This window comes from Rosa chinensis, chromosome 2, assembly GCF_002994745.2.
Source record: "Rosa chinensis cultivar Old Blush chromosome 2, RchiOBHm-V2, whole genome shotgun sequence".
NCBI classification, from domain to species: Eukaryota; Viridiplantae; Streptophyta; class Magnoliopsida; order Rosales; family Rosaceae; genus Rosa; species Rosa chinensis.
The window spans coordinates 34,671,135-34,680,451 of NC_037089.1; the positions used below are offsets into that span (position 1 = coordinate 34,671,135).

The 9,317-nt window shown below is 34.7% G+C and overlaps 1 long non-coding RNA gene across 6 annotated transcripts; it reads right to left on the reverse strand.

Moving 5' to 3' along the window:
* Positions 1-2,411: 2,411 nt before the first annotated feature.
* On the reverse strand, positions 2,412-7,121 carry LOC112190807. Of its 6 annotated transcripts, none has more exons than XR_005806020.1 (10): positions 6,767-7,121; positions 5,092-5,181; positions 4,958-5,005; positions 4,568-4,688; positions 4,372-4,476; positions 4,207-4,271; positions 3,913-3,959; positions 3,305-3,543; positions 2,989-3,077; positions 2,412-2,784 (listed from the first exon to the last, which is right to left on the reverse strand). It is a non-coding gene; the product is annotated as an uncharacterized LOC112190807 (long non-coding RNA). The 6 variants fall into 6 exon arrangements; XR_005806023.1 differs by having other exon boundaries at positions 4,372-4,486; XR_005806018.1 differs by having other exon boundaries at positions 4,372-4,688.
* Between the last annotated feature and the right edge of the window lie 2,196 nt (positions 7,122-9,317).

Genomic DNA, 9,317 nt, shown 5'->3' on the forward strand with positions numbered 1-9,317 from the left:
CCTTCAGTCGTCTACCTCGACCGGGTAATCTTTCAGCCTCGATTCTCAGAAACTTCTCTTACTTAATTGTGATACATTGAGATAGTGTTTAGTTTTGAAATTATAAGTCGAATATGATATAATTATTTCTGCTTTGATTATGAAACAAAACAATTAGATTCCAATTTTTGGTTTGAATGAAGATTTAAAGCTTTTTTGAGTGAAAATGATACATGGCTGTCTTTTAATTTTAGTTTGATACTGTAACATGGCCAGTGACAAATACTACTGTGTGGCTATGATTTGATTTTGGTATGACTGTGATTTGATTTTAGTTTGATACAGTAATATGCACAGTGACATAGGCTATTTTGTGGCTGTGATTTGATTTTGGTGTGGCTGTGTTTTCATTTTGGTTTGATATAGAGACGTGGACAATAATATAGGCATATATATGGAGATAATGAATGTGTGTGATGATGTTTAGATTGTATATTGTTTAGGTTGTATGCTTTACTAAAATAAAAGTGCTGATAGTTCAAATACATACTTAATAGGATCATATAATGAAACTGGCCAGTGAGGTCATTGATGCGCTTTTAGCAAGCGCGTAATTTAACCCTGAAATATCGTTAGTAATATAAGTAAGTAGGGATCGTTCTATTCCGGGGATTGAGGGTACACCTGTCATTGTCAAACAATTAAACAATTAAAATTAAAACAAAGTATAATATTCACAAATATATTCACAACTATAAACATTATTTACCAAAAAAGGGGGGATTTTGTTTTTGGAGTTTCGAAAATAAAACTGAGTTAACAAAATAATTAAAATGCAAAAACATAAAAATACGAGTGGAATGAGAGAACAAAGATCAAAAACCGAAACATATGATTAAAATTGATTCAAACCCTAATATTGTTCATCTAAGTCATGAGAGAGGAGTTGATCATGTGAAACGTTAAAAGCAAACAATTTCCCATATTTTACTTTTCAATGCTAATTAACCTAAGCGAAAGCACCTAGATCAATCCTATCAAACATGCATTCAAGCCCTAGAAAGCTAGTCAATCATAACATGTTCAATGCAATAAACATAGAGAAAGGCTATCCACTCAAGTGTACAACTTAGTATGGAAAAGTCCACCTAATTGCAATCCTCGTTAATTAAATTCGATATTTGTCCAAAATCTTTACTACTTTGGTTCAAGTTTACACAAAACGAAAAATCGATTTCATGTTCTTAAACCTAGCAACAATTATGCATAAACCCTATAAGTGTCGACCCAAATAAGATTAATACACAAAGGATATCTATAATGCAAATTTAATTAAACAAACCCACATAAGCAACTCTCGAAGAACAATAATATGAATCTGAAAATTCTCAATTAATCATAAAAATTCCAGAAATTAATATTTGTTCAAACACATGTGTCAACTAGTTCATAACCAACGAAATTCAAAGCAAAGGTTACAAAGGAGAATCGGATTACACCGTGGATGAAGATGAGATGGATGATAAACGTTGTGAGTTCTTGAATCTTGAAAGCAAGCTTCAAGGATGGATATGGATGGTGATGCTCACGGCTTCTCTTCTTCTTCCTTTGGCCTTGCTTGAACTCGTGGAGATGACTAGAGGATGGATGGGAAAATGGAAGGGAAATAGAGAGACAAAGAAGATGGAATAGATGAAGGAATTTGTGTTACGGATTCAGAAATTGGTGATTGAGAGTGAGAGGAGAAGGTGTTTAAATAGGGAAGAAAAAGAAGAGTGAAATGATGAGATGAAGAAAAATAATGAAAGTGGAGTATGAGAGTGGTTTGTAAAATATGTAAAAGATGAGGTAATGATGAAAGCAAAGCATGAAGGTGAAGAAATGTGGAAGTGATGATGATCTTTTAGGGTAGAAAAATTGTATCCAAGGAAAAAGAAATGCTTTCTTCATATGGGTGGGAAACATGAATATGTGGTGTTGAGTTGTTTTCAGGTCAGTTTCTTCCCCTTTATTCCTTCAATTATTTCTCCATCAAAACTTCAGAATGAGCCTTCGACTTCTTCATAAAAAATGTTCCACTATGAGTTTATATCATCCTCACAAATTTTCAGAGCTTTATTCCATGTGGTTGGGCCGGAAATGCTGCTGGACCTCTTACAGGTCCAGTTTTCCGGTTTTGCTTCTGTAGAAAATTGGGCTGATTGTTTGAAGGCCTTCCACTCATATTTTTCTCTGGCACTCTTCATAAGAAATGATCCTTTGGGTGTCTAGAATGGATCTGGAGAGTTTCAGCTCATTTCGAGTTCATTTGGTCAGGTGGCCGCTCCTTCTTCCTTGCTTGGCTCTGATTCTCCTAGCCGGAGTAAGAAAATATTCAAGGTTGACTTTTTAGTGCACTAGAAAGCGTACCCGCGCTTTGCTGCGGGAATATAGTCGTTCAAGAAACGTTAGAAGAATAATCAAACCCATCAAACAAAATCAGAAACACATGAAGAAGTTTGCCAAAAAATTCAACCAAACTTCAGTTGGAAATGCTATTCTCTGTATACAAATAATAGAAGTGTTTAGTAATCTCTCGAGGGATTAGGTGTCTTGTTGGTCCTGTGGCTTGGGCCAGAAGGGGGGATTTTAGGACGCTTTGACATGAGCATAATCCTGAGAAGCTGCTTCCACCTCGATGGTGCTACAAATCAAACAGCAGCAGTCTGTTCTTCACAGTTGGTGCATTCTTTTGTAAAGCATCTAGGCTTAGTGTTCTGTGATCATTTGGAGCCACCAGGCAAGTTCTAGTTGTTGATGTTATGGCTGCCAAAACTGAGAGAAATCACTATCACCAGGTATATAGTGAGGTATATAGTGAGGACGGTGGGACACCATAAATCGAAGTTGTGTGTGTAAAATAGCATGCATTATGAACATGTGGTTGTACTGAAATAAAGCATCACATATATTTGGGAGGGATCTAACCACAAATGAAATTTCATCTCTTTTCCAATAATTTTTTTTTACCTTGACTTCCTCTGATGTAAACACTGGCCTGTAAAGTATTAGAGTTTTCCCAAATGGTCTTCAGAAACTTGATGAACACTGTTTGGAAGCTGCAACAAATTCAATCAGTTCATGATGAACACAATTATTTGATGCTTATAATCATATGAAATGTTACAGAACAGAGCTATCGAAATTGAGGGAAAAGGAAGATAAACATACCAAGTAAACCAGAACAAAAATGAGGGTTTTTTTTCACTATATGTTTCAAGTAAAACATAACAATTACTTGTGCTGCTTAAACTTAACATTGCAATGATCAGCATAGGCTTTATACCTCTCAAATTAATCTTCGCTCCAAAGTAGAAGTACTGCTGTTTAGCCCTAACCTCTCAAGTTCAGCTTCAAACATTGCCTCTATTTTACTGATCGACTCTGAACTCGTAGAACTCTACGATCATACTTGTCCTTATTCTGTTCAGGAGATTTGTTCTAAATCCAATATCAGTAACTATCATCATGTGATCTTCCAGTGTGCTTTCAGTCTGTAGTGTTTATTTGTTCCAAACAAATAACCTACTAACATGAAAGAAAAAAAAATCAGAATTACAGGAGAAACTGAAAATGAATTTAAAAAGCATTTAGCTAATGTTTCCTCTTGAAAACCACTACACATTGGTAAAACTAAATATGTAGTAAAGCATCTGAAATTCAAAATTTGAAGGGGGCAAAAAAGAGCCTGAAATTCAAAAATTTTGAAGAATTTCTGTTTTCCTCTTTGCATATTCACAATATTTGTTTAAACGAAACTTTAAGATAACATCACTTGCCTCAAACTCAGCATGTCCATGCAGCACAACCTTACATACTACAATGTGGTGCACAACATGCTTCCAATAGACATTGTCTACAACATGTTCTTATATGAAATGAGTTACAACTTACCACTGATGTTGAAGATCTCCATCAGAAAAATTACATAGACAAAGTAGCTGCACACAAATAAATGAAGACAGGTCTCACTAAAAAGGAAGAAAAACCAGAGACCAAAAGTTACATGGCAGCTGGGAAGATTTATTAGGAGGATTTATTAAATTATATAACAATAAACTTAAGCATCAGTAAAGGAACCCAAAAGTACCATGACTTGTCTTACTGATAAAAGAAAACTGCATACATACATCTCTCTCCAAATTCTACCCAAATTTTCACAATGGTAAGAAAAAAGTCAGCAAGTACCTTGCTTGTCAGCTCGGCATAGTAAACAGCCCCAAAACCACCTTGTCCAATCTTATCGAAGTCAGCTAACAAAAAGTCAAAATTCGAAAGGAGTTAGGAAAGGTGGATTATTAACCTGAAGAAAATCAGAGAGGAAGACAAAAAAAAAGAACAGAGAAACCATACCCCAAGACATATATGTCTGATGGATTATCAAGCTGCAGAAAATCGTGCAGATTAAGGTCACTATGGAGAGATTTCCCTCTTACATTCCAGGTTGCTACAAAAACTCTGAAGAAAACTGCACAATTCAGTCTGTTTCCATCCATCTTTTGCCATGTTTGCTGAACTCCAATTTGCTTGAAATTTTAGTATGTTGTACCTTAGCATGTCAACTTGGGATCCGGAAAGTTTCGAGTTCATTGCCCTTAAATTGAATATTTACTAATTTTCTAAACTTGAGCTGCTCCTACCCTTACATATACCTCTTGGCATTACACACTCTGTACCCAAAAAAAACAGTTAGATAAGAAATTTAAAAATCTAGGTACAACAAATGACAAACTGATATAAACCCTGAACCTTTTTGAAAGCCCAAGCAAACCCAATACAATCAATAAATGCCGCAGTTACAAAATATTGATCATGGATAAATTCCAAATGCAGAGATCTAAATAAAACACAGGAGTTTAGATTGTTTATTTAAAAATTTAATTACACCCTCTATTACAATAAGAATACTGATCATTCATAGTTTTCAAAAAAACTATACCTGGATCCAAAAGATTCAAGGAATCTGACTGCAAACTGTTCCCAAAATCTGCAAAAATAAAATAACAACAGTTAAAGTTGTAGACACTATAAAGTCAATAAACAAACACTGTAATAAAAAATTTTAGTCTATACCTGAATCAAAATGGGAAAGCAAGATAATACTGAGTAACAGACAATGGAACAGCAGCAGAAAGACGGTACCAATACTTTTTTGCATAAAATCTGCAAAAGCAAGACCTAACAACTATGAAATCATAAAAGTCATGGTTAAAATCACTTGAACTCATTTAATAATTATGAATTCAAAAACAGAGCCTCAAAACAACAAATAAAAAATTGAAAACAATAAGAAACGGTAAATCTATAAGTTCTTCCATAAAAACTATACTGCTGCCACTTAAATAAAGCTTCGCAGACAAATGAGTTCAATCTAATGAACAGCATCGCCTTAAAAACAAAGAAGGTGCTATAACAAACTCCTCCCTAACTTCTCTCAAATATCACTAATCTTGATACCTCAAATGTAATCAAACATATACTAAAGTCAAAAGGATGGAAAAAATATTATTCATCTCCTTTTATGCAAAAACCTTTGAACCGATTTTTATGTTTCTCTCATTTTTTTAGACCAATATATTGCTTCCTACATACACTGTAAGTTCCCTTTATATATATATTGCTTGAGAACTTATGAAAAGCATGACACTCAATACCGTAAACCAATATATGCACCTATTAACTTAGAAAAAAAATGGATCCATTCATTCATTCTGAAAATAATTGAAAATGAAAATAGAAAAAGGAAAACAAAATAAATACATGCAGCAATTAAAAGATGAAGAAAAAAATCAAACTAAAAAAAAAAATTGCATCCAAAGAAGTCAAATTTGAAGAAAAGTGAGCTCAGCGGCCAAAAGAATGAATGCATCTCAACTGCTGGCAGTTTTCCAAGCTAACCATGGAGTTTAAAATCAGAAAACCACACCAAAAGTCTCTATAGATTTACTTTTCGGTTCAAGTATTCATTGAGAAGTTTACGCATCCCCTAATCTCTGTAAAAATTTAATCTTCACTCTATCCTTTTCTATTGAATACAGAGCGAAAAAACAAAATTGAGAAGGGATTCTCTGTAAAAATTTTAATCTTCACTCTACCCTTTTCTATTGAAAAGAGAGGAAAAAAAAAGTGCATCTTCTTTCTCCGCTGCTCCTCACTATCTCTCTCTCTCTGTTGCCCATCTTTAACTCTTTGGAAATACTCACGAAGAAGAATTAAGCCAATACCACTTTCACAGTCAACAATTGGATGCAATTGACCCAGACATCTCACAATGATATTCATATAATTTACCCAAAAAAAACAACAGAGATAAATTGAAAGAGGAAACTTGATTAATCAAACCAGATGTGAGCAAAACCCATGAACACAAAAAGTTTTTCATTTCTAAGCTCATTCACATAAACAAAAGCAAAAAAGCAAGTCAATAGCTTCAACTCTGAACCCATATGAAACAAAGAACCAGTCAATAGCCATCATTTAGCAAAACAGAGATATACCCATTAAAGAAAAATTAGAAACACCCTCAAACCTCCAAGCTTTGCACTAAAAATCCCAAAAACAAACACAACAGAACACCAAGAATGTTAATTGAAAAACCGAAAGCAAAGCAACTAAGGACGAACATAATAAGGTATACTTGCAAGACACAAAACAAATCCCAAAACCCAATCACCAAACACCAATATTTTGAACCCAAAAAACCAAAACACCAGTATCTTGAACCCAAATTAAGAACGAAGACCATTACCTCGTTAGATTAACTAATGAAAGAAGCAAGTTAATAGCTTCAACTCTGAACCCAGATGTCGTACTCGTAGACGGTGAAATTTCGTACTCATTTTCAACCCAACCTCTGTATCTTAAAGCAACCAACAGCAGCAGATCCAACTTTCACACTCTCTTTCCGCCGATTTAGTCGTCTGAGGGAGTGAAGGAGGCTGTTTAGAAAGCAGGGGAGAGAGCAAAAAAGTCGGTCTAGGAGGCTTCTGGAGGAAGAGAGAAGAAAAAAAAGGGTCAGTGGCAGAGCGTAAAAAAAATCCAAATGAGGGCAGAACCGTCTTTTCAGTCTCTTATGAACAGTAGTAACAGTAACCGGGCTTTAGTATATAGTATAATTTTCATTCTTCTCCATCATTTCTAGGTAATTATGGACGTAACACTCATTTCTTCTTCATCTACTCCAATGTACCTAAAAATAGAAATTAAGTTAAAAATCGATTCGTTAAGGAATAACTAAGCAAAATGTGAGAAATTAACATTTAAAATATCACATTAAAATGCGCCTATCAAATTCCCCCACACTTAGCTTTTGCTAGTCCCTTAGCAAAACAAAACAAAAAAAATCCAAAACAGAACAAAGACTTGACAAAAAGCAAGTAAATGACTCTATTGCTCCTAACTGTTGTCTCAGAGACTCCAAACTCATGGCTTTCACGTTAAACACTTAATCAAAATCACAAAGATAATTCCATGGTTAATAAACCTGTGACATTCATATGACTAAGCAAGATATGGAGAACTTAAGTTATACAGTGAATGATAGCATGTTTCGAACAAGTCCAATCCAAACTCACAGGGCATACTCTCGATTTTTCTCTCAGAAATGGCTATGCTTAAAAGCTTCACACTCAAGTATATGCAAGAGAACAAATTGTAAGGCAACAAACAGCTTGCATATTTCATCAATAAACACATTTTGTGAAGAATTTTTAAAGACCTCATGAAATGACTAAGTGCACAAATGGACCTAAACCATAAGCTCGACTGCGTAACTGACTCCACTAACCAAAGATTGCCCATCTCAAGGATCAAGTTAGCACTTAAAACAGGTTGTAATGGGGCTAAGCTAGGGTTTTCGAAATGAAGATTAAGGATACAAAAAATCCTAAGGACCGAGCAGAGCATATAAGGACCACCTTATGTCATCATTTTTGTAGACCAAATATCATTGTTTTGGGCCAAACCTTCACTCTAACCAACATGGGAATGGACAAAGGCGTAATTTTCAACTTTGAGCCTTCTACAAATTTACAAGTCCAAAACCACACTTCAACATTTTCCCAAGAGTTTTCTTTTCAATTTTTTTCTTCTCTTTTGCCGCTTTTCTTTCTTTCTTTTTTTTTTTTTTTTTTTTTCAAGGCAAAATTTTTTTTCTTTTTTTTCTTGGATTTTCCCCACCCCACACTTGTCTTTCATCGTCACCCCTACATACTATGTCATGCTCTACTAAGTCCTTAAGACAAGGGTAGAGATATCCTGTACTAAGCTCATGGTAGGGTAGTGAGGGTGATGAAATAAAGGTTTTCAACGTAGGCTCAAAGGGGTTCATTCTAAGGAGTCCCACGACGGGCACAATTGGGGACACATGCTTGTTTGGCTTTGGTGGTTACCCTAATGCCTTCTATCCTATCCAGGATCAGTGCATATTATGGCATACAAGTTTTGACAGTCACAACAGTCGAGTTTTAGTATTCTCTAGTCCATTAAAATCTATGGCACATGATCATTGGATTTCCAAAGAATGATGAGGTTTTGCAAATACAGCCACGAAATTCTAGAATTATCAATAAGCACTCGAAAAGAAAGTATTTTAGCACAAAAACTCACTTGGGTCAAATGAATCAGACTTAATCCTAGCATGCTTAATGAACCAAGTTACAATCCTATCTCAAATCTTCATACAAGCATCACAATGTCGATTAACCACAGAATTCAATTAAGTCCTATTTTGATTGTGAAAACTTTCAGCCATGAATTCGGAGACATGTTCATCCTAGACGTTAGGAGCATCCTAAGACTCAAACACACAAACAAAAACACTCTAAACCAACAATTTTTTTTTTTTTTTTACAATTTAATTTAATTTCAACACTTAGGTACGGGAACAGGGAGTCTCGATGTGCAATGGGACTGAAACAGCTACCCTTTTTCAAGACTATGTTTAATCCAATATACCTTAGTGTATCACAACATCAACTAAAAACACAATAAAAACACAATCCAACATCAACTATTTTTCATTTTTTTTATATACTAACTACTAAAAACACAATAAATAATAACCCTTCCCCCATACTTAATTCATGCATTGTCCTCAATGTACAAACAAATATAAATCATGCAAAGCATAAATCAAGCATAGAAGAGAAAGTTAACACAACGAAACCTAAAACAACTTAAAATTCATGAAAATAAAATAGAAGGAAGAGTTCAAGAAAGCAAATCTGCGTTTGATGTCTCCTCCACAGCTACGGTTGAAATGGGTTGCCTCCCATGCAGCGCTTAATGTTTAAAGTCTT